The 24,390-nt window shown below is 35.6% G+C and overlaps 1 protein-coding gene across 3 annotated transcripts in view; it reads left to right on the top strand.

Moving 5' to 3' along the window:
• The window catches only part of LOC111049519 (insulin-like growth factor-binding protein complex acid labile subunit), a 301,718-nt gene that overhangs the window by 232,875 nt on the left and 44,453 nt on the right, over positions 1–24,390 (top strand). The window contains exon 1 of one of the 3 annotated variants that reach the window (XM_039423389.1): positions 10,520–10,532. The exons of the other annotated variants lie outside the window; for them this stretch is intronic. The gene's annotated coding sequence lies outside the window, so the exon portion shown is untranslated. Of the gene's footprint in view, positions 1–10,519; positions 10,533–24,390 lie in introns of those variants that run through there. 3 annotated transcript variants of the gene reach the window in all.

Raw genomic sequence — 24,390 nt, 5'->3', positions numbered from 1 at the left:
ACTGACTTCATTTTTGGACGTTCCAGTCGGGGGCCCAGGGGGCGGAGCCCCCTGGCTAGGCGGATATGGCGAGCGAAGCGAGCCTGACGCCTAGTACATAGTATATTAACAAATATTGTAGCATACATAGTATATCATTCTGAATCGAATTCATAGTATATCTATTTGTAATTATTGATGATGTGTTTGTTTTTTGAAGTGTGAATAAACTGTTATTTTGATGAGTAATGGTAGCTTACCTAGATTTTGATTTGGCTGTAGTATAAATTTTAATAGGGACAGTTTTGGCATAAGCCTGTTATGCCTCCTCATATAACTGTAAAAATAATTGTACGACTGAGAAAATGAATGAATAAATATAAACTATAAATCCAATCTTTCGTTACAAATTTTCTATGCTTTCACACTCCAGAGCAAAGCTCGGTCCCCCGATATTCGTTGTGAACGATGAAACTAGTAAAGAACAAAACTATCCAAACAAACAACAATAATTGCTTGTTTAAGATTCGCTCCCCGGTGGTTCAGAACGCACCTACAGCCCACTCATCTCTCATCATCTTTTCCATATCATAATATACAGTTCAATAATTATTCTCTTAGTCTATATTATGTAATTTCATCTATAATTTTGCTGTATTGTAAGCTACTGTATATAAGTGTATAAGCCAGTATATATTGTAATCTACATAAATAAAGTACTCAATCAATCAATCAATCATCATCCTTTGCATTATTCACGCACAAGCCTGTGAAGCATCAACTTTAGGAGAAAAAACAACTTTGAAATTCTTTCAATGTTATACCATAATAATCTCCTTTCATATCTAAATTTGTTAACAGAGAAGCCAATATAGTATCCATATACTCTCTGGTTATACTTTTCAATCGTGGATCGTGGCCCTCGTAGTTACTCCGCGCAATGCAGGTTTATAGATACACAGATTATTATTCATGAGCTTGTCTTCAGATTCAGATTTTTCTCTATTGTACAGCAATATTTGGAAGTATTCAAACTGCTGATTGTTCATGCCATACTAACCAACTTTGAAAGACACATTCTATTATGTAAAGCGTAAAATAGTATCTATATTATTAAATAAGTGATGAGGAGGCTGTGGCTCTGGTCTTGGCGGGAGGCGGACTCACCTGACTTCATAATTTACATGACTTCTACTGACTCTATATCAATACCGACTGACTTTACGATACAGACTGGCTATATACGTTACAGAATATAGACACTATGAATGAATATGAATATGAATATGAATATGAATATGAATTTATTACCAAATACAAAAAATATTTTTACAAACAAAATATTCATTAAATTACAATAGTTTTTGGCGTGACTGGAAGAAGAAGCATTGAGCTCCAGCCACGAGTTCTAAAAATAAGAAATACATTTTTTAACTAATAACAGCAGTACAAATGATACAATTCTATTGATATATGGTAAATAATCTATGGATGTTGAATTTTATCAATAGTCAAGTACTTGATAAACAGAATATAGATACACAGAAAAATAATATAAAAATTGTCAAGTTCTAATAATTTTTATACAATTAATATTGCCAAAAATTGTTGATTTAGCCAACTCAATTCTCAATTTTAAAATAATAGTTCTGTTTTACCCAAGATCTATTAATCTCAATTTGGTTTTTGTTATTTTATCCTTAATAAAGTCTTCCGTAATTTTATTTATTAGTTTATTACTCTGATATTCAAATTGGTGTTTACTAGATGTTAATGGAGTAAAGTTAATATTGAAAGCATTTACTACAGTTGGCCGTATATTATAAGGATTGTGCGACGGGTAAATTGATGTGTATTTTTATTAATAAAAATAATTAAATTTGTCACATAAGTTTGATGTAACGTTGGTAGATCTATCTCTTCAAATATTAATCTGCTGGGATAGAGTCTGGGTCTTCCAAGCGCAGCTCTAATAATATGCTTTTGTATTATAAAAAGTTTTTTTAAATGAGTGTCATACGCTGCTCCCCATACTTCTATATTATAATGGAAAAGTGAATGAGCATAAGCGTAAATCGTTCTCAAAATATTCAAGTCTTTTAATTGGTTAATTCTGTAAAAAATTGTTATTAAATATTTCAGTTTGAAGCATAGATTCTGAATGTGAACGTCACATTTAATATGCTGATCCACAGAAACACCTAAATATTTTATTGATTTAACTCTTTCTATTGTTGGACAAGTGCAGTTAACAGTGATGTTGTTATGACAGTGTATTATCAGCTCAAGCTCATCAGGAGGCTGACCACTTATGTTAGGGGAAAAAGATATGTATTTAGTTTTACTCGCATTTAGAGTTAAAATATGGCTGTTCAACCACGATTTAACTATTTCAAGACCACGATTAGCAGAGTTAAATGTTTCATTCCATGTTAAGCCTGAGAAGATTAGAGCAGTGTCATCGGCAAATGATAGTGTGACACCATTAGGAATATCAATTTTCAATAAGAATAGTTAAAGTTATATAACACTATATAACAATATAGAATGACTTTCTACAATACGAAACTATGACAATCATTTGAATGAAATTACCCTCATCTATTAAATTCATTTAGGCTCTCCTTCTTCTTCCCCTTCATAAGATTCACTCTACTTGAAATACCAACTCGAGTCTACGCACAGGCCACAGTGCCCATGTAGGCTCATTCCGTAATGTACAGGTATAATATGAAACCCTAATCTAAGTACTCAATAATTTGTATTTTATATTTCATATTATTATTCATTATTTTTGTACTTGCTGTATTGTGGAATAAAGAAGATTCTTGATTGATTTGATTGATTGATTTAGGAAGCATTCTCAATATTGTTTCTGATTAGAGGCAATGGATGTGATCAGTCATTATCCAGACCATGATGCACGAAAGCATTTAAAAGCATAAGTTCTCGAACACTTGAAACCTTTCATAGCTAAGAACTGCGGTTATCAATAATGTCCTATTGCTCTTGAATAGTGTCAATCATTGCGTATTTTGAAACCACGTTGATCTGGTGCAAACAATCTACAAACCCTGATTTGGTTGGAAACGTCAATCATGATGTGCATATGGACTGCTGTAGCGGAAAAACGTTTCGATTTTTTAGGAAGAATGTAAGGTATCAAGAGGCAAGCGAACGTTTATCAAAAACCTTGGACAGGTCTTTTGGGATTACGATGCTGATTCCTCCCACTCTTCTACTATCTCACTCTCTTGCGCACTTTCTCACTCACTCTTACTCCTCCAGTCCTCTCTCTCACACGTTCTTTCTTTCTCCCTCCCACCTTGTGTAACTATTTCCTTTTCACTCTCATGCACACCGTTGACTTGATAACACGGATGGTTGCGAAAGCAGAGCCACTGCTCCGAAATTCAACTCTTTGTGTCTCTGGATTTGCAAACTGTGTTCTAATCTTCTGCTCTTGTGGTGGGGTGTTAAGGTATCAGGGGAGAATAGACTGTTGTTCATCTTTTGGTCTGGATGTTCCTGTTTGAAATGACAGTTCTCGGAGATAGGCTGATACGTTTGAATGTTTCTGTTTCAAATGACATTCCAAAATGAGCGGATGCGTTTGAATATTTCTCTCCCACACTCTCTATCATTACTTCTCTCTTACCCACTCACCCAATCCTCCATCTATCTCTCTCCCTCTCTCTCTATCCATTTCTCTCTATTCTCAACTCCTATTCTCTTTTTACCTTCTATTGTTTCTTACTTACTGCTTCTTCCTCAGTTCAGTTCATCACTGTCTTGTTAACGTCCTCCTTTGTCAACATAATCTCTCTTTCTTTTTCTCACTCTCTCATTCCTCATTCTTTCTCATTCCTGAGTCTCATTCTTTCTCCTTCTCTATCTTCTCTCCCAAACTCTTTATCTCTCACTTATTCTACCTTAGTTAATATTATCTATCTTGCTCTCTATCTATCTATCTCTCTCTCCGCCTCCCTCCCTCCCTCTATTGCTAACATTATCTCTCTCTCCTTTCCCCATCTGCGATTTGCTGGGGATAGCATTCAGCATGTCTCAGCTAAATACGATTTGATTAATATTCAGGTACAAATATGACTGTTTTGATAATGATGATGATGATGATGATGATGGTTGTGATGTTATCATGTTGATGGTGATGATTAATCATCGTCATTGTAATGATGGTGAGTATGTAGAGTGTGTGAGGAAGAGGAGAAACGAATTGAGAAGATGATGAGAAGTGTAGGGGAGGATGGAGGAAATGTGATGAAGTTGACATGGAAGGTGAAATCATAAGTGAGAAAAAAGTAAATGAAGGATAAAAAGAAGACTGATAGAGAGAGAGGGGAAGGAGTAATAGAAAGATGAATAGGAGAGGTGGTGAAGAGGTAGAAGAGAGGAAATATGTGGGAAGAATTGAAGAGAATGACTGAAAATTTCTAGAAGAGTTTCATTAGGAGGAAATGTGATAGGATCAGGTACGACAAAACCGAGAAGAAAACCCCAAATATGCTGATTGAGAAAAATAAGCCAATGAAAAAGATGGGAATCACGACAGGGATAAGAGGATGTGAAAAATGAGATCAGTGAAAATAAGTAAAAGGGATAGGGGAGAAGGATGAATGAAGAGTTGAAGAAGAAGGTGGAAGTAAGATGATAAGATAGTGAATGAAAAAGGGAATGTTAATTTCTGAAAGTTCAATAGGCTACTATGAGTGGAATGGGTGGAAAGGGAGACAAAGAGTAAAGAAAAGTAGGAAAAGGAAGAGGAGAAGAAGAAGAAGAAGAGGAAGAAGAAGAAGAAGAAGAAGAAGAAGAAGAAGAAGAAGAAGAAGAAGAAGACGCTGCTCTGTACATGAACAATGAGAGAACCATTAGTGGATCATTGTTATTCTAGTTCGTAAATTAGATTTGGCTGCTTGTAATTCAGTGAGCACTGCTCGGTCTCTAAATCGCTATTAGGAAATGCAGAAAGGTTCACCGTATCATTCTTGAACTGGTTACAATTAAAGAGGTTCCTGATTCTATTCGCAGTTTGATTAGTATTGTTAACAATGTTCTAAATGTCGCGCCCATCAATGAGAAGTAGACTAATTTCCATGGTTTTAATGTAGGATAATACCATAGATAAAGATAGCATAAGAAGATGCTATTTTTTCTCTATGATAATACCCACAAAACACTTCAACAGGATTAATGCATGAACGACTACAATTCTAGAATTATATCATTCTATTATATTCGGTTTTTAATCAAATCAAATTGAAAGTTTCTAGTTTATTCATTTCTGGACTTAGAAGTGAACTCAAATCAATTCAAGTGGATAGCATAACCTATAATTTTTATTTATTCATAACTCTACCTTCATTGTATTATCATTCATCCCATCATCATCACCTAGGCTCAAAATACTTCTAGAAAGTCGCCTTTGTAAAATAATAAATAAATAAATAAAATTACATTTACTAACTTCTGAGCTACTTTGAATGTTGCACGATGCTTTTTGCACGTGCATAGTTTGATCGACTACAATTCTTTTCAGCAGAACATTGGTAGGAGCAATTTTTCATGTTGAACAATTGGTTTAAGAGATAATTCTTCCCCAAACTGTTCTAGGACCTATGAATAAATTTATTTGAAAGGTGATGACGAATCATCGAGATAAAACATTTCGATGCACTACAGTCTTCATCTTTATTTCGAAATTATCAATAGATGAGATGGAATCGGTGTGCAATGACCATCCCTTAACTCTGTTGTGTATAGGTATTTTTCATCCGTGAATAGAAATTTTATCCGTGATAAATCTCATTTGAAAACAAGATTTTTGAAATTCTTCCTACTTTCATAATAAAGAATAACTACAAAATAATTACTTCTACAACCCAATTCACTCGAATGTGTCAAATTTATCAGTATTTCTTGCTATGAAGTTCGATTTATTTGTCACCTTGTGCTCATGCTATTAATGAATGAATAATAAATTATAATTTATTTCTGAACGTATTCCTCTCTTATATCAATACACTGTTGTGGTACTCGCAACAGTAGGGCCATGAATTATTACTAGCAATAATCTTCTCTATGTCTTCTGAATTTCAACTATACTACTTCATTCCATATTTTCCACTTTTGGAAGTATTATTTCATCTGCAAGAAATCATTTGGACCATTCTCAACAGCTACAAATAATAATTTTGCCTCAGTCTCCAACAACTACCAACAATAATTATTTCTTACTAATAGGTTGCAGTGTTTTTGTTCTAATAAATGTTGCAGTAAAATTTCTAATAAATTTCTTCAGATGGCAGCGGGATAGTTCATAGTTCTTGTTTGTATCCTCAGCTGTTATCTCGAAAACAGTGCGAACGCAATAGTAAGCCACGTCCAAAAGTGCCGAAAGTACTTTATTATTTGGATATTTCAGGGACGATGAGAAGATAGCAAGGTGGAAGTTTTAATAGCGGCTACAGGCGTATAAATTAAGCACCAGATAAACTTTCACACTCACATACTTCCTGACACATTATTTCTCTTCCGCGCGGTGTTTTTCCGCTCCTCACTCGGTGAATCAGTGGGCAGAGTCTGAATCTGAATCAGACTCCAAGTAAGCAGAGTCGAGACTCGGCGTCTTTATTTATTGCACCCAGTAGAGTACGCTAACACCCGGCCTACTACCCTCGTCTTCTAATAATTTGTAGATGATCTAATGTTCCTATTAAGTAATATTGAAACTTTTTTCCAAAGAAACTTCGTTCATTCTCCGCTTTCAAAAATGTTATTCGTATAAGAGTCTAAAAGAAAGTTCTTGATGTTTTATTCCTCCCATATTCCACAAAATTTGAGGAAATGATAAAATTTTGATCATCATAAACGTTGCTATTCCTTTCACAGTTCACAGTAACCATGATTTGGAGAAAATTCCTTGTTATAGCTCCAAATGACGAAGTTGCTCCTTACTCGTCTCCCAATGTACGAATCGTGTCATGACTTTATCAGATTGGCTGAAATCCGATCGTGAGACTTCATTATTTCCGCGGTACGTGGAGCTATTTTACAGCTCTGTTGTATTCAGGACGTCTCTCGGCTTCTTCGCATGCGCATTGTTCTATCTCTTCCGTTTAGTGCCAGCAACCAATGAAATTGGCTTTCAGCTGTTCCAATGGAGATGTTATTGTGCCAATGAAGATGCCAATAAAGAGCGCCAATTTCAGCTGTACTGTCGGGAAATAGAATCAGGACTGGAATCAGAAGTAATGGCGTAACAAAAACACTATAAATCGATGATGCTCTTTGTTTATCATGTTCAAAGCTCATTCTCACAGCTTCAATATCATCTCAAAACAGCTGGTAATATTATCTCAGGAAAAAGACGGGCCACTACCCACTTGATTGATAGAATATTAAAATATTTAAAGAATATTCAAGAATATTTTATTATAAAATATTCAAAAATATTTTCAATTCATTGAACAATTTCCAAATCACAACATCAATTGGAGATCCCAAATTGAAAATGTGTCATTATTATTCTGTTTTCGTTTGCATTATTGTGTAAAAATATATTTTCCTACAGTTACCTTGAAAAGTGGTCATTCCTGCACTGATTACAGAACGCAAAGAATTACTTTTCCGCACTAGTGCGCAAAGTGAGTACTTTGCGTACTCCAGATTTGCAGCATGACAACGCAAAATAATTAGTAGGTTATATGGAACACCGGTGCAGCAAAATCAAAATTAAGTTGGTAACACTCATATTATTATATTAAGGACATGGTGTACAACAGTGGATGTCAGCTGTGGCCACCATCCACACAGCACACAGCCGCCCAGCCATCCAAACACTACTACATTATTATTCAATTTTATTGATTAATAATAAAATTACACAGAAAAACATTTGACGCATTTCAGGCAATTTTACCCATAATTACCCACTTTTCATATTCAATGTTAACTGTAGGAAAAATTTAATGTGAAAGTTCCTCTGCTGCACTCAACAAACCATTCCGCCCTCGCCTTCTTTCGGTGCAGCAAACTGTCACTTTGCGCACTAGTTGCACAAATAATTAGTTTTGTAAGGTGCTGACGAAACATAGCTACTTGGATTATTATTCTATAGAAATTCAGGAAAGAAATATTAAGGACTAAGACTGTTTTTTATACCCAAACATTCTATGATTACCTAAGTGTTTATGACATTGATGAATAAATAAAAATACATCAATTCTGTACCAATTGCTCAATTTATTAATAACATTCACATAATGTTTTTTGAATATGTTGAAACTAGATGATAGGTTACATAAAAATTACATTCATGAAATATAATAACAATTATTGCATTCTTGGGAAATCTCGGGGACCCTTTGGACCTCACATGAGAATTATTGAACAATGATAGATCGATAAGAGAGAAAATGTTTACTAGGTATTATGGACAGTAATGTACCATATGCAACATGTTGATGATCCGTGACGTCGAGAGGTCGTTACCTGCCCCTTACAGTCTTTCCACTCTCATGTTCTTATTTACTTCTTATATAAGGAGATACTTCTTCAACTTCAAATTTTGATGAAATGAAAATAATCTATTACTTTTTATAATATCTTAATAAAGTAAATGTTTTAATTAATTATTTTCTTCATAACAATAAGTTTTTGAACAATAGAGTATTTGGATTCACCTTGACCACTCACCATTTCAAATTCAAACTCCAATTTCAAATTCTAATTTGAAGTTTTTATTTCATTCATTTCTAAATGCATGATGAAGAATTCAGAGTTAGTAATCTCCAGTTTGAACAATAATGCTTCTCTACTTTGATATTTTACTTCTTGTTTGTAGGAGATTCCATGATTGGAAAATTTGGTTTCTCTTAGGAATTGGTTTATGATATGAGTTCAAAGATCATAGTTTTTTCAAAGCACTGAATTCTAAACTACGTAGGCCTAAGACTAAAGAGCTATACTGTATTTCTGTATTAACCGAAGTAATTTACTCCTTATGTCTCCAAGAGTATTCTCTCTATAATTCTGTTTTATTCCTTTGTTCATTTCTTGGATTATTCTAGAAGTACCGAGTACGTACTTCGAAGTAGGAAGACCTGTCTGTGATTGCTTAGTGTGAAATGAACTTTTCTCATTTTAAGGCTGTGTAAAGTCTAAAAATAAACTTTTTACTTGTAATATTTTTCCAAGTTTTTTGATTCGTATATCATCAAGCTATCAAAATGAATAGGTTTTCACAGAGAACATTTTTTTCTGGTCATCACTTTTTGAGATATGAGCGCCTAAAGTTTAGATTTCTGGGACAGAACATTTCAAATTCGGTGAGAGATAAATCCATGAGATTTGGAGGATAGATTCCTCATGGTATTGTTGATCTAGTAAAACATAAATTTTCTGAAAATTTTTATCTTTGAGATAGTTATCTAATTTACTAAAAATAACCAAAAATAACTTTAAGTTGAGTTATTTTTGGTAAATTGAATAACTTCTCCAAAAATTGATATTTTCAATAATTTTTTGTTTTACTAGATCAACAATACCATGAAGAATAAATACTATAAATCTCATGGATTCATATCATACCGAATTTGAAATGTTCTGTCCCAAAGATGCAAACTTCAGTCGCTCATATCTCAAAAAGTAATGATCGGAAATTTTTTTTTTCCTAAGAAAACTTTTTCATCTTGATAGCTTGATGATATAAAAATCTGTAAACTTGGAAAAATATTACGAGTAGAAACTTTATTTTTAGCCTTTGCACACCCTTAATGGCTGAAGGTAGTTCGAGGAACAAAACCATGAATTTGGTCAATGTTAATTGGCTGTTTGTACTACTTCGGCTCTGATTGGTCGGATTGAATGGCGCTTGGAAAGCTGTAAAATGTCTTCTTAGCAACAAAGCAACAATAACCTATCGTTCTTGAAATAGCAATTCTCAGATGATTTTTCACAGTTTCATCGGTTGTTAAGTTTATAGAATTGATTTTGTTGAATTTCACAAATTCCATCAATCTCAGAGATTATAATTCTCCTTGTTTTCAAAATTCAAACAAACAAATACTATTATCAAATGCTCTTCACTTCAGTATTCTTGTTCAAATCAGTAGAATAATGATTAGTATATTATTCTGTAGTAGAATCATTTTCCAAGAGTATTTTCTTCTATGATTCTGTTATATTTCTTCGTTCATTTCTAGAATTATTCCAGAAGTACCTGTCAATGATCGTGTGATTGACGAAACAATTAATCGAATAAATATATCCAGTCAACTGCAAGTGTTTTAATGCAGTTAATGGAGTCGTCATGATTCCTTTTCCATTTTCGTGGAATTTTTCATAATGGAACTGACCTACGTTCAATTTGAACGCTTATCAATTTTGAGAGAGATTATATCATGAGTTATTGCGATTTAGTAGTTGAGGTAGATTTAAGTAGTTTGTATTTAGTTTTTGAGGCTTGGTTACTGATTTTTTTTTTGTTTTTTTCTGCAGGTACTTATATAGATGAGTTTCTTGGACATATTAGAGGGGTGAGTTTGTAGTTTGATAGCTGATGGGTTCATTATTGTATGATTCCCATATTATTCCAAATAATAAAAGTTTTCTTTCTAATGAAGGAGATTATTCCAAATGATTAACATTTTTAACTGATAACGTGCTTTAGACCATCATAATAGCTGATTCTATCTATATCTGTCATCAATCAGAATTATACCTTGCCTTGTATATTTTCAACTCTCTTGAAACAATAATTGTTGTTGAATCGATTGATGTAATTGAATCTTCAAGTTGTATAATGCTGTACCAGTTGAATTCATACATTCTCAAGTTCATTTTGAATCACAATTCAATTTAATCTTCTCCAATAATACGCTTATCAATTTGGAGAACATTATCAACTTTTAGTGTAGTGCTAGTAATTGGAAATTAATTCGACTCTTATATATTATCATGGACTTGTAGAGTTGCTCTAAGAGCTGTCATCTTCAGCACAGAAATCAGCCTAAACTCAGTACGAGTGTAATAACAATTTACAGAGCACTAAGTCTCATCGAAATTGCTATTGCTATAGCAACAATAGTGATCGGGCTCATTGGAAGTAGTCCCATTAGGACTCATAGGAGCAAATACTCATACTGAATGAAGAGAATCGAGCTCAAATATGTGAGATAAAAGTATGTCCTCTTTATCTAGTCAAATCCAGTTTTGTTTCAATGATTGGAACAGTGTTGATTGAATCCCATGCAAAATTGGCATTAGGTTTTTAAACCCGGATAAACTTTGTAAACTGGAACTCTGTAATCTGGTGTTCCAGATAAACTGGAGCGTTCTGGGATGAATCGGTGGGTCTGAGGTTAGTTAATTAGAGTCAGCAGCAGTTGATGAAAGGGAGGCTTGTAGCGGATTGTGTCTGAATGACGTCACAACGCCTGTCGTCATTATTCACATGCAGTGCAGTCGGTGAGCGTTGCGGTCGTTTTAATGAACGTCACAAAGCTACTTGTCACAAATAGTACTTGCGACCATCCACGTGCTGAATGCAACAGTTTGTGAGATAAAGTAAGATCATAGCAGTACTTCCTATAGGTAGGTTATAGGAGGAGGTCCTGATCATAGGTATATCATTGATCTCTATCTCTCGATTATTATCACTCATCGGCCGTTTGCACAGTCAAAGCTTAAACTGGATTTAACCAGCTGGTGGCTTCAACTAATAATGAACCACATTATAACAAACGAGACTTGATATGGATTTATTCCAGTTTACAATGAAATTTAGTTTAATCCGATACTGTGTAAACGGCACATAATCTCTGTATCGTAAGCGAGGCTCATAATTATCATTTTTTTTCTGCTGAGAGTAATGTCTACATGAGCTCCAGGCTTGTGCGTGAGACGGATGATGATAAGATATGAGAGATGAAAGATAATTGCTATCCAATGAGGAGGTCTCACCTCACTTGCTGTATATTCATTCAGCTGTCAATGGGTTCCAGAACTGTTATAATATTCAATTTCATATAAGACTAGCAGGTAACCCGTGCTCCGCGAAAGGGTCTTATTAAAAATTTGACAAATTGGACCTACTGAGATCTTGTTTAATTCAAAATAGGCCTATAGCAATCTTCGGTAAATTGAGAATCTATATGCAAAATTTTAAATCAATCAGTCGAATCAGTTTGAGTTTTTCCGCAGGACATCACGCGAGCAGACAATCAGGCTGTTTGATAGAGGAAGATGTAAGCCTGTTAATAGTGTAATGGAATCTGATAAAAATGTTGTTGTGAATGAGAGAAAAACTTGAAAGGTAAGGTGTGAAGGAGAGTGGTGTACCTTGACATGAAGCATTTTGTCGTGAACCACTTTGTCGTGGAACATTTTGTCGTGAACCACTTTGTCGTGGAACATTTTGTAGTGAACCACATTGTCGCGTGACTGTTGAAACAGCATCAGCAAGAAGGCAGGCAGATTCGGCTCGAAGTGGATGACTCTTTCATTCGCCGCCAATCTCCGTAATTGATCTGACCGAGTAAATTCCTCATAGACACACATTTATTGTTTTAGTGACCTATTCATTCCCGTGCAAAACAATCTTCGCGTAGTTCATTCGCATCGTATATCTTTCAATTCCGAGGTTGTTGGTCAGCTGGTATAGCAAGATTAAAGAAGGTATTGATGGTTTGCTTTTTGAGGATTTGATTCCGAGAACGTGAAGAGGCGAGGAACTATGAGGGAAGAAAAGAGACATATACACGAAGGATGCAAGGCAATGACGAGGGAGTGATAGAGAGGGGTGATGATGCATGATCAGGCATGAGAGTGGTGAAGAGGGAGATGGTCCGAGGTGTGAGGAATGTCAGATCAGCAATTAATCATCAGAACGGTCTCAGTTTGCGCTCAGTGCTGACTGACAGCTAGTCACTTTCTTTCCCTCCTTACCTCTTTGTTCCCTTCTTTCCCTCTTTCTTCTCCTCTTTCATTCCCTCTTTATCCATCAATCTCTTTCCCTTATAATTCCTCACTTTCTTTCCCTCTTTATCCATCAATTCCTCTCCCTTATTATCCCTAACTTCCTTCCCCTCTTTTCACTATCCTTTCTTCCCATCAGCCATCAACACAAAACTTATTAGAAAAACCTGCACCGCTTTCTGTCTTGATGACGTTAATTCATTCAGTTCGGAATTGAAAAACGCTGCCACTTCGGGACGGAAACTTTATTAGAGTGAAATTCTCTCCGTCAAGATCGGCTAATAGAATCAATAATGTAGAGCTCGTCTATAACAGATTCTGATTTTGTGTACCTGCTGTTATTTTCCAGCATTTGTTGCAGTAACCTTTGTTACGAGTTGATTTTCAAGTGGATGTGCTCTTGAAAGTTCAGAAAGAGGTGGACTTTTGCAAGAGGATGTGAATTAGACTTTAAGTGGAATGGAATGAAATAATTTTTTCGCCACACTGCACAGAAAGCAGCTGTTTTCCAATCCCTACGTAGATCTGAAAGACCTTGTTTGCAGACGACTCTCGTCTGACGTCAGAAAAGGGTTTCTTTTCCGGTCTAGGCCAGAAAGTGGTCACTTTCCAGCCGCTCATGGAAGTCCGTAGTTAATAAGTCATCCGCTAGATCGGGCGAGTGTCCACTTCATCAGCTTTATCATCAGCTGAAGTCGCCATGATTTCAGTTCGAGTCTCCAATCAAACTAATTCAGCATTCGCTTCGCAACCAGTTTTATTCAATTATTTATTGTTGATTAGCGCATTCCAATTTTTCAAAAATGCTTGTAGATGACGACGCCCGTGATATTCCAAGTGAAATTTTAAAAGAATCTGTAATCCTGACTGCAAATCTTCTACCACTAAAATCAAGAGATAGGCACAAGAACAAGTATCCTTTATTTTGTATTCTTTATTTATTTTGTCAGCAATACCTGTAGTGTGGCGAAAAATATCGTTCACACCACGGGCAAAAATGTTTTTCCGGCTCTCAATCTTTTCTAGTCCTCGGCCTACGGCCTCGGACTTGAAAACCGATTTCGAGCCGGAAAAATCTCATTTTTTGCTCTAGGTGCGAAATATACTATTGTTGAAATTTATTTCGAGACCGACAATAAGCTCTTCATAACTAGTTTTTTGTTGAAAGATATTCGGAACATGAAGATTTTTTGCTAGGATAGAGCCATATTTGATTGTTTGTATTAGAACTGATGAAGATCTGCTTGAATTCTGAACCAAGTATCTACTCATTCATTCCCAAAGTGTTTTATATTTTTCGATTTCAAACTCTGGAATTTCTCATTTGTTAAATATGAAGTGTATCCTATGCTCGATGAGAGCTGTCCATGATGACAATATGAATGTGTCAGCTGTTTCATAAATTGTGTTTATGAGCCATGACGAGTCATAAGAAGTTCTCATGAATGAGAAGGATGGATATTTTCGAAAAGATAGATATTATGCTCATTTCCTCACGGATTGTATTTCTCCGTTGAATTAATGAATGAAGTTGATGTAGAATCTCTTTTTCAATGTGAATTCATTATTAGTGAGACCCTTATTTCATAAAAATTATCGATAAACCACACTTTTCCTGCAGATTTGACTCGTTTATATCTTAATCAATTTTGCATCTATGGTGTGATTCAGCTCTCACTGTCAGCATTGATTAAATGCGAAATGTTGAGACTATTTATGAGGGGTGCTGATAGTTTCAGATGAATATCACTATGCAATATTATTATTTGATTGGTTTACATCATCTAAGGTATTTTGTGAACTTAAGCTTTTGCCGAATAGCTAATACTAAACTGAGCGCATACACTTCAATATTTTGAAAAATGTACGTTACATTAATCTCGAATTTTTCAATAAAATTGCTTGCAATTCGATTATGGACTTCACTCAATGCTTCTTTTCATGATATTAAATATCTCAGTATCTGTTAGGTGAAAAACATTTTCAAATTTACTCTTGAATGTGGTAAAAAATGTATTCTTTTATAGGATAATGCTACAATATCAGAAATCAATCGTAATTTTTTGAGAAATATTGCTCCAATACTAATTTGATTTCCCTGAAGAATGAAGTCCGAAATCGAAGCGAGTGAACGCTACACGATTGTCTAGTCTACTGCATAAAATATGATAGTAGCCTAGTATGGTAGGCTAGTGGAATGTTGAGCTCATGAAAGGTGCATGCAGCTATCAATTGGCAGTGTCACGGGGGAAATACATACGGGGGTCGGCAACTCATAAATAAAATAGCAGCAGTAGAAGCAGCATGAGGATTGCCAATAGAACAGCTGTGAGAGAGGGTTGGGGAGGAAGATAGAAGTGAGAAGGATGAGTGCGAGGTCGTAGCGGGGGTGGAAGAGTAAAAAGAGTAGGGTGACGAGGTGGGTGAGAATGAGGAGGTGGTGAAGGAGGGAGAGAATGAGGGATGGAGGAGTGGAATGATTGGGAGGAGGAGAAAGGAGCAGACAATGTTAGTGAGGAAGATAGTGGCAAGAAGGGTGAGTAGGAGGTGGAGGAAGAGAGGGAGAAGGAAGAGCAAGGTGGTGAGCAGGAAAAGGAGGAGGAGCAAGTTGGGGATGAGAAAAAGAGTAGGAGAGGAATGAGGGGAGGAATAGGAGGAAGAAGAAGAGTGGATGAGGAAGGTTGTGGTGGTGAAGGAGGGAGGGTGGTGTAGTGGTGAGGATGAAGAGAAAGTTGGTGATGAGGTGGAGGAGTAGGAGGAGAAGAAGGAGAAGGAGAAGTAGGTGGAGAAGGGGGAGAAGAAGGCACAGCAGGAGTAGAGAAGTAACTATGATGAAGCAAAGAGAGAAGAGGAAGAGAGAGAGAGTGGATAAGTGTGAGGAAGAACAAGTCTATGACGAAGTAGAGTAGTGAGCAGAGAAAGTACAAAGGAAGGAGGAGAGGAAGCAAAAGAAGAATATGGATAGGAAAATGAAGAGTGTAGGGGCAAGAAGAGAGAAGAAGACCTGCAGGAAGAGAAGCGAGAAAGAAAAAGAGAACAGTTTTCAAAAGAGATAAGAACAAGAAGTGAGAAAAAAACAAGAGTTGAGAACACAGTGAAGAAAAATAGGAAAAGGGGAGGAGATATGATTGAGTAGAAAAGTACTCTAAATGGATGTTGGAGTATAATAGTCCAAGAAGGAAGAGAAATGGGGGTAGAAGTACAGAAGGGTGAGGGAGAAGAAGAAGAAGAAGAAGAAGAAAAAGAAAAAGATAAAGAAGACGACAAAGGAGAAAAGCTGAAGCCCCTCTCAGCCCCCTGGGCGATGCCACCTATAATAATTCAGTCTGTATTGGCGTCTAGCTGTAATTCTGGTTTGCATCTGATTTCATTGCTGCAGCCATCCTCTCAATATCCCCGACAATAATTCACGTTACGCGCAAATCGAGCCGATTTAGTGAATGGTCTTGAAATTTGGTTCAATGAAGCGCATAATGTTATCGATCTGGTGGAAAATGAGTAAAAGTGGGGCGAATCCTGGTGGTAGGAGAATTCAGAATTTGTGGAAAATACGTTTCTCCCCATCATCAAGAAGTTTCAACTTCTAACTTATTGACAAATTATAACCAACCAATAATCGATGAGTCCAATTGATCATGATAAATTCTATAATTTTTTATATGAAGCCCTTCTTATATGGAATATAGAGACGTGAATATTGGATAGAATCAAATGATTAAAAAAAATTCAAACATTGCTCTGTGAATTGAAATTTGAACATCACAAGTCAACTTCATTAGTTTTGGGAAAATTGAAAAAAAATACGCACACAAAAAGTATAATTCACGAGAACTTAGTTTGAATTTATCAAAGACCATATATATCTGTCTGATATAATTATATTGTTCACAGTGAAAAGATGACAAAAATTAACATGAGAAACTGTAGGTTCAAAACACAACTCAGTTTGGTGCAGTGTTGCTGACAGATGACTACAAAACTAACATGCATGAGAACGAAAAATAGTATATGGGAGAAGAAAAACCACAATGGGAATCATATACTTTTGTTCGTCACTATGAAAAATTAATGTTTATACTACTTTATTGTCCTCCAATTCTTATTGGAATCTCATAGGAGATATATAGGAAATCATAATAGAAATTACACACCATTGTTTATCAATCACTATGAGAAATATTGTTTATGAATTTGTTTTGTCCTCTAATTTGTATGGGAATCTCATACATGGGATGAGAGAGACCATAATCACACACCATTGTTGTCACTATGAAAAATTGTTTATCCTATGTATAACAAATGATAAAATTAATAACTATTACAACCCTCCATTTCGTATTGAAATATCATACATTGGACAAAAGAGATCATCATCAACATCAGACACTAGGCTATTGTTCGCCTGGATGAAAAACTGTTCATGGATTTATCTTGTTTTTCAATTAGTATGTACCATTCAAGTTCAGGGACACGAAAAGGATTATTCTCACATCAAAGTAATTGTGAAGGACAGTTGCTGAAGTATCGACTGATTGACCTGATGGCACCGTTGGATACCCTCGGGCAAGATGGACCCCTGGGACTCCTCCCTTCGAATTATGGGGTGTAGGTACTTCAGTTGGGGTGACAACCCTTTTCCCACTTGGCCGAACAGACGAGTGGTACACTCTTATGACTAACCGATACTGTCATTTCGGAGACAGGAGATTGCTCATTTATCTCGTGATCGAGTGATGGGCTTGTTGAGTTCTTTAGAACCCTTTTCATCAGTAAGAACAGGGGATTTTGTTTGTAGGATTAAGTAGTAGTACTCTTTGAGAAACTGTGTCATTGGATTCCGAAATTGGACTCTGAAGTGAGCAGTTTCGGTCAGAACAGTTTCATTTCTTCATCTATTCATGATTCATGATCTATTCAAATATGTAAGCACTATGTGCCTTCACCGAGTATGTAAGGGTGGGAAAATGAAAAACAAGAAATGATCGTACTGGTTTTTGATAATTAAAACAAAACAATAAATTATTTATTACAAAATTGGAATTATAATTAGAAATTACGAAATAATAAACAGATGAATATTTCAAGGGCTACTCGCTTTGCTGCTTCATCTTCAGTGAAGATTCATTTTGTTGTGGTTATGGAAAATTTAAAACAATGACTCAGTAGTCACCTACCTTTATGATAATGGCTTCCCAATTTGGCATCCACTGGTTGAAACGTGAAGTTAATTATTAGTTAAAAATAAAAAACTGATCTAATGAAGTGGGTTCAGATCCCTTCTTATTCAAATAATACAATTCTCTTTAAACTGCCCGAACTGTGACAGGAAAACTGTATTATAAAACAAGAACAAAATCTATCCCCTTCACCAGAACAGCCGGACTTTTACTCACAGTCCTAACGAACGAGCTCACACACCACGACTATTTTAGTAAAGGCTGGGAATACTAGGAGTTGTAGGGGAATAACTCATAATTTTAGGACACAAGATAGTTCAATAAATAAGGAATAATGAATGTGAATGTATGAATGAAAAATAGGAGATAAATAAGATGCGTTCAAATGATCAATGATGAAGCTGAAATTGGTTCGTGTGATAATTATTGTGAGTTATTTGTGTGGAAGGAATAATGCTTGTGAGATTTACTTGGAATTTAATATGAGTAAATCACAAATTAGTGTCTTCCAACTTAAAGCAATCGACTGATACAGAAATCTTTCTTTTTCATACTAACAAGCCATAACAATCCTTTCCCAAGAATAACTTCATTGAGCTTCAATTTACATCATGAGTAAAGGACCTCTCAATGTAAACATATCTGAATGTATATAGATCGTATTTATTATTTTCCTGACGAAGGAAGTTCATATTGTCATGGTTATATCAACTCGATTGATAGATCATGTTGAATGTATCAAGATCATGATCGAGACTGGAGTCCAACTAATATGTTTATTCAATTAAAATACTCTGATGGCCCGAGGAAAGTTCAACCGTAATCATTCTTATTTCCATCCTAATATCTGTAATACTGTAATATTGTCAATTCCTTCATTTTTTCAATGGTAGAAAGTTCTACCATCACCATTTTCATTACGAAAATGTATCTTCTCCCATTCACAAACATTTTCTCAAAAATCCATTTTATTCTTAACAGTTTATTTTGATGTGTACACATAGTATTCGAAAGCGTCATTATGGAAGAATAACTGTTCATTTCCACATAACTCACTTGCAAACTCATTCTCAAACAGGGTTCACTAAGAGAAGCCTACTCGTAACAGACTTGAAGACTCAACTTTTTATATAGAAGCTACAAGACGTTATTACATCGAGGCCGTTGGGAGAGAAATTGAAAATAATACAAGATGAACTGGAAGCGAAATGTGAGCAAGCTCTGAAGGCGTGTGCAGCTCTGATGATACATGGGCGACAATTCAGGCATGGAAAGTAGCATGTATCATGGCCAAAACAGCCAGAGCAGAACTCATTCGAGCGACAATCATGAAGGAACGACCGAACATCGGATAACTTCTTGTCTGAGTGTGTGCTAAAGCATACCAATAGTCGGTGGAAACTGAATGTAGAAAAAGGGGAAAAGAAAATCGGGCTACATTTCCAAGTCGTGTACCGCCGAATGAAAGCGAAGGAAACGGCTTTTCCACAGTGAAAAGCAAAGGGCGGGACACACGCTCTGACATCGAGGATTTTCCTTTTATCGCTTTATTTTGCTGGTAAAAAAGGGGTGCGGTTAAGAAATATGAGGCTCAGAAAGAGAAAAATAAGTCCAGAATGAGAAAAAGAGGTTAAGAGAGGGGAAAGGTGGTTCAGAAAGTGGATGAATCTGATTAACAAAAGAAAGGATATTGAAGAAGAGAAGAAGATTCAGATAAAGAAGATAAAGAGAAAAGATTCAGATAGATGTTGTTGGAGAACAAATAAGGAATAAGGCTGAGAGTTTTAGAGTGCGATGGTGTAGAAGATAGAGGATGAGAGTGTGAAGAAGAAGAGGGTAAAATATAGATGATCTAAAAAATATGAAATAACATAGTAGAGAAGAAATATGATCTCAGGAGAAGATGATGAAAGAAAATGAGGAGAACAAAAAGAGTAAATAACGAACAAAATTAGAGGTGGAAAGCGTAGACAATATTATCGACATAAATGAAAGTGTGGAAAAGAAGAATTCAGGAGATAGATAGGAGAGAATGGGGGAACAGAGAAACTATAATATTGGTCAGAAAATATAAGGGTTGTGAAAAGCATAACAAATCAATACTAGAATGATCTGTTGCTTAAATAGACCCAACTTTACAAAGTATATAGAGAGGAGATCATGGAAGGTACTGGAAAAGAAATAGATGTAGAGGAGAAGCTAGGAAAGAATTAAATGAAGAGGAAGGAATGAAAGGTTTAATATTAATGAAGAACATAAAATATATTGTTTCTTGATGAAAATAAGGAAACCCTGAACAGAAAAAGGGTAGAGGGAAAGTGACTGAAGATGTAAAAGCAGGACATTTCAAAAGATGTACCTCGAGATACAGCAATGTTGAAGCACAGACGAATAATGCTACCAACGGTGTCTTCTCCATGGCAGAAATAGGCGAAAAAATATTCAAGCGTATGTCTTGCTTAAAAAGGAGTGTGGAATATGTGCAAAAAGAGAAGTGGCCGCACTGGAACGGAAATGTTCGAGAGTCGGACTTTTTGAGCAGTGCTGTGCCTCCCATTTTGCCGATTTCAAGTTTTCACCCCTGCCGCCATGCAAAGAAGTAGCTGCTGGCAACCCTCAGCCATAAATTCAGCTGCCTTCAACCATTGCAGGCTGATCTTCCGGTGAAATTCAGACCTAAGACCCTGATGCATAACTGCACCATTCATTATATCTATATAGTATACTGTTTCACTTATAGAACCCTCTTCATAGCTACAGAATAGGACCTTCGAATTATCACTATGTAGTACTTGGTTATATGTATCAAAATTCATGTGAAACTCAGTGTAAGACGATTGTAGTATCACTTTAATATATTTATGTAGGGCGTGTAAATACGTATAGAACGCAGTGAAGAAACCATTATAATATAACTATAAAGTGCTTGGTTATAGATATAGTACCCCCTGTGTATCGGGGTACAGAATCATTGTAATATAACTATAGTATGCATGTATACATGCGTTCCTGGATTTGTCAACCGGCTCACTATATATATAGTGCATAGTTTTATGTAGAAGCCTAGCCGTAACGAGTCAGTAGGCAAATTCAGAAACGCATTGCGAACTTATACGCAACGGCTGACCACGCTTATATTTTAGGTTGGAATATTAGGCTGAAATAGGGCATCATATAAAAGAAAGGGATAAGAAGCGTAAGAAGTGATGTCTGTTGAACCCAAAAATTGAGAATCCTGTAGCTGCTTGCTTACAACCCAGAGCACAAGGAAGAGAAGAGATGTCAAGGAAGTGAAAGGAGCTGGAAAGATAGGGAAGACGATAAATGCACGAGTCTCTTCTAAAGATGCTAGCATTTCATGGTCAAGTGAGTGGTCTCTATGAGGTCTTTCTTCGAAAGAGATAACATGTTGGCACTATCTTTCAACTTAACCGTATGGTATGAACATTTACATATATATATTGAGAAGATTTTGGGAAGTATTCACTATGTGTTTCTGGCAAGTAGTTCAAAAGTCTGGAAATGCACTAAATTCTGAATTATTGATAAATTGGTTTTTCGAACAGTAAATTCCTGTGTTCATTGAATTTATTATTGTAGAGCCTACTTGATCTAAATTTTTGCTGAGTGTTGATTTTTATTGAGGTAACTATATTGAAGGTTGTGGACGGTTTTAAGCACTTTCTATGGACTTCAATTCCTGTGACAAGTATCAAGAATGTTTTATTATCACAAACAAAATTGCATTGACAGAAGTCACTTCATATGGATACAATAATATTGATACTTTGTACACAAGTACACAAAAAAGACATCATAAGTTCATAGTTTCTGGATACATTGAGCTCATAGTTTTCCCAAGTATATTTCACTTATGTATAAAATGATTTTTGGATAGAAATAGTATTTGCAGTGTCTGTCTAGTTTGTTGTTGTATGATGCTATTGTTGTTATATTAACATTCAAATAACTTCACAGCTCCACAGTTTGAAACATATTGTCATCAAGTGACGTTTGAGAACATCTCTCCAGGAAAGTTTTCGGATCAGCCAAACCTATATCCAGGAATATGAAACGTAATAAAATTATATTAATGTTAGGGTAATTTTCCGTAAGAATGAGAGTGCTATGAACTTTTCATAACAAGTATATTGTTATGATTGATATTGAATGGAAGTTAAGTACGGTATCAATTGGAGGTCAATCAAATGTCAGAATCACTCTGATTGTGACATCATGTCAGTTACAGTACTTCACCAATCACTTCGACCACCAAGTGTCAAAATTGTGAAGTATTGACATGATGACAGAATTTGAGTTTGTAGTTCCCCTGAGCATTGACAGTTACTTGTCATAGTTTAAAAATTGTAATAGTATAGCTTGTTGCTTGCTAACAAAAAGTGAAATTAGAAATTGATAATACCACTACCAATTCCAGTAGACTTCTTAATAATGCTTTTACAACTCACGATTTGTAGTACATTGTAGTCTCATCTCATATGTGTTTCACCAATTTGGAAGTTATGAAATTCGGAGCATATTTCTTAATAGTTCCAATCACTTGAATTGTAAAGTATCACACACATCACTCAACCGCTAAATTCCAAAATAGTTCCATTCGAGATCTTCCTTATCGTGTGGAGCAGCCGAAATAATTGAGAGATCAAAGTGATTGGATGAGCGCGCTGCTTGTAACTTTGATGAATGTGATCCATGCCTCGCCCGCCATATGGCTTCCACAGTCCACAGTGGCACATCATCTATTATTCGCTGTTCGTAAACTGTGCAACGATCTCACCGTATATCACACGTGATATTCACAGCGCTCTCGCTCTTATTATTGGGCGAAAGCGCCGCGCAAGAAAGAACGCTGCTTGTCGCGAGCGGTATAAAACTGTATAAAACGGTATAAAACTTTTATTTTGTTACCGACGGTACAGTAATGCTCGTATATTACTACGGCTATACCTTTACTGCCTACTAAACCGTGCTGGAAACCAAGATGGTGGATGGAGTGTGAGCGGGTTCTTCGTGCTTTTCATGTGGGATTTTTGAGGATGAGGAGTGGCCGTTAAATTGGACATATGTGAGACTGCAAATCACAGATGAATTGTAATTGAGATCATGGATGCGAGAGAAGTCACTTTATGGAATTCAAGATGAACAAGATAGACAGAACGTACTATGTTATTATCATACTATGTTATATAGCATACTTTATAATTCGTGATCCATTGTTGTGATAAAATGAATGGTTTTATTGTTGGACTTTTCCTGCGATAAGATGAATAATTTTATTGTTGAAGTTTTCAACCTCAGGACAAAAGCCAAAAGCGAGGTTATATTCCTCGATATTACGAGTACAACCTCTACTACTATGATATTTATTGCAATGGTTGTATTTTATTCTCCTGTGGTTCTGAAGTTGAAGAATTCAGAATTCCTGATGTTTGGAATTACGTGATAAAAACTGCAAAGAGTAGACTTGTTTTGAATTCAGATGGATTATGAGTTGAGTTTTGAGTTTATGAATGGATTCATTGTTTTTTAAAGCATGAGTCATAGAGTTTAATTGTCCAAAGATCATGAAGTTCAATGTAACCCTTATTTCTCCGTTAGTGAGTAGACAAGGGTTCAATGATATTTATACTTTATGAACTAGTAGGGAGATCCACATTGTTGTCTATTGAATATTTGTTTTCAAAACTCCATACGGATAATTATCCCGCTTTATTCAAATTGAAAAATCTGAAAATCTTGAATGTAAATCTCATATGTAAATAACATTGTGACAAAACACATTTGATATTATATGATAGTAGGACGGGAAAGAATAATGTGTGAGAGCGAAGGGAAGAATGTAATATTATAGTATTCAAGTTTGCATTTTAGATGGTGGTATTGAATTCAATGAAATTTTCATTGAAGATCTACATCCTTGTAGGCTACCACAAGAAAAAAATAATTTCTCAGTTATATCATATTCGAAGACTAAAAAAATATTCTGCTGATTTGAAATAGTCCTCTCCTATTGGACAGAAGTAAATAGTTTTCAAATTTCATTCACATGGGTATGTCTCTTGAACAAATTATATGGATAAGACAAAGCTGTTCTTTGGAGTGGAACCGATTCCAAATTGGGGTGAGAATACTTCCACTAAAAACCGGAACATTTCGGGAACGATGTGTTCAACGATCGTAGAAGCGCAAAGGGATGGGTGCGAAGCAATAAATTTCGATA

The sequence above is a fragment of the Nilaparvata lugens genome, chromosome 3 (genome assembly GCF_014356525.2).
Source record: "Nilaparvata lugens isolate BPH chromosome 3, ASM1435652v1, whole genome shotgun sequence".
NCBI lineage: Eukaryota > Metazoa > Arthropoda > Insecta > Hemiptera > Delphacidae > Nilaparvata > Nilaparvata lugens.
Note: the sequence above shows the minus strand (reverse complement) of the source record. Positions and strands in the feature narration are given on the sequence as shown.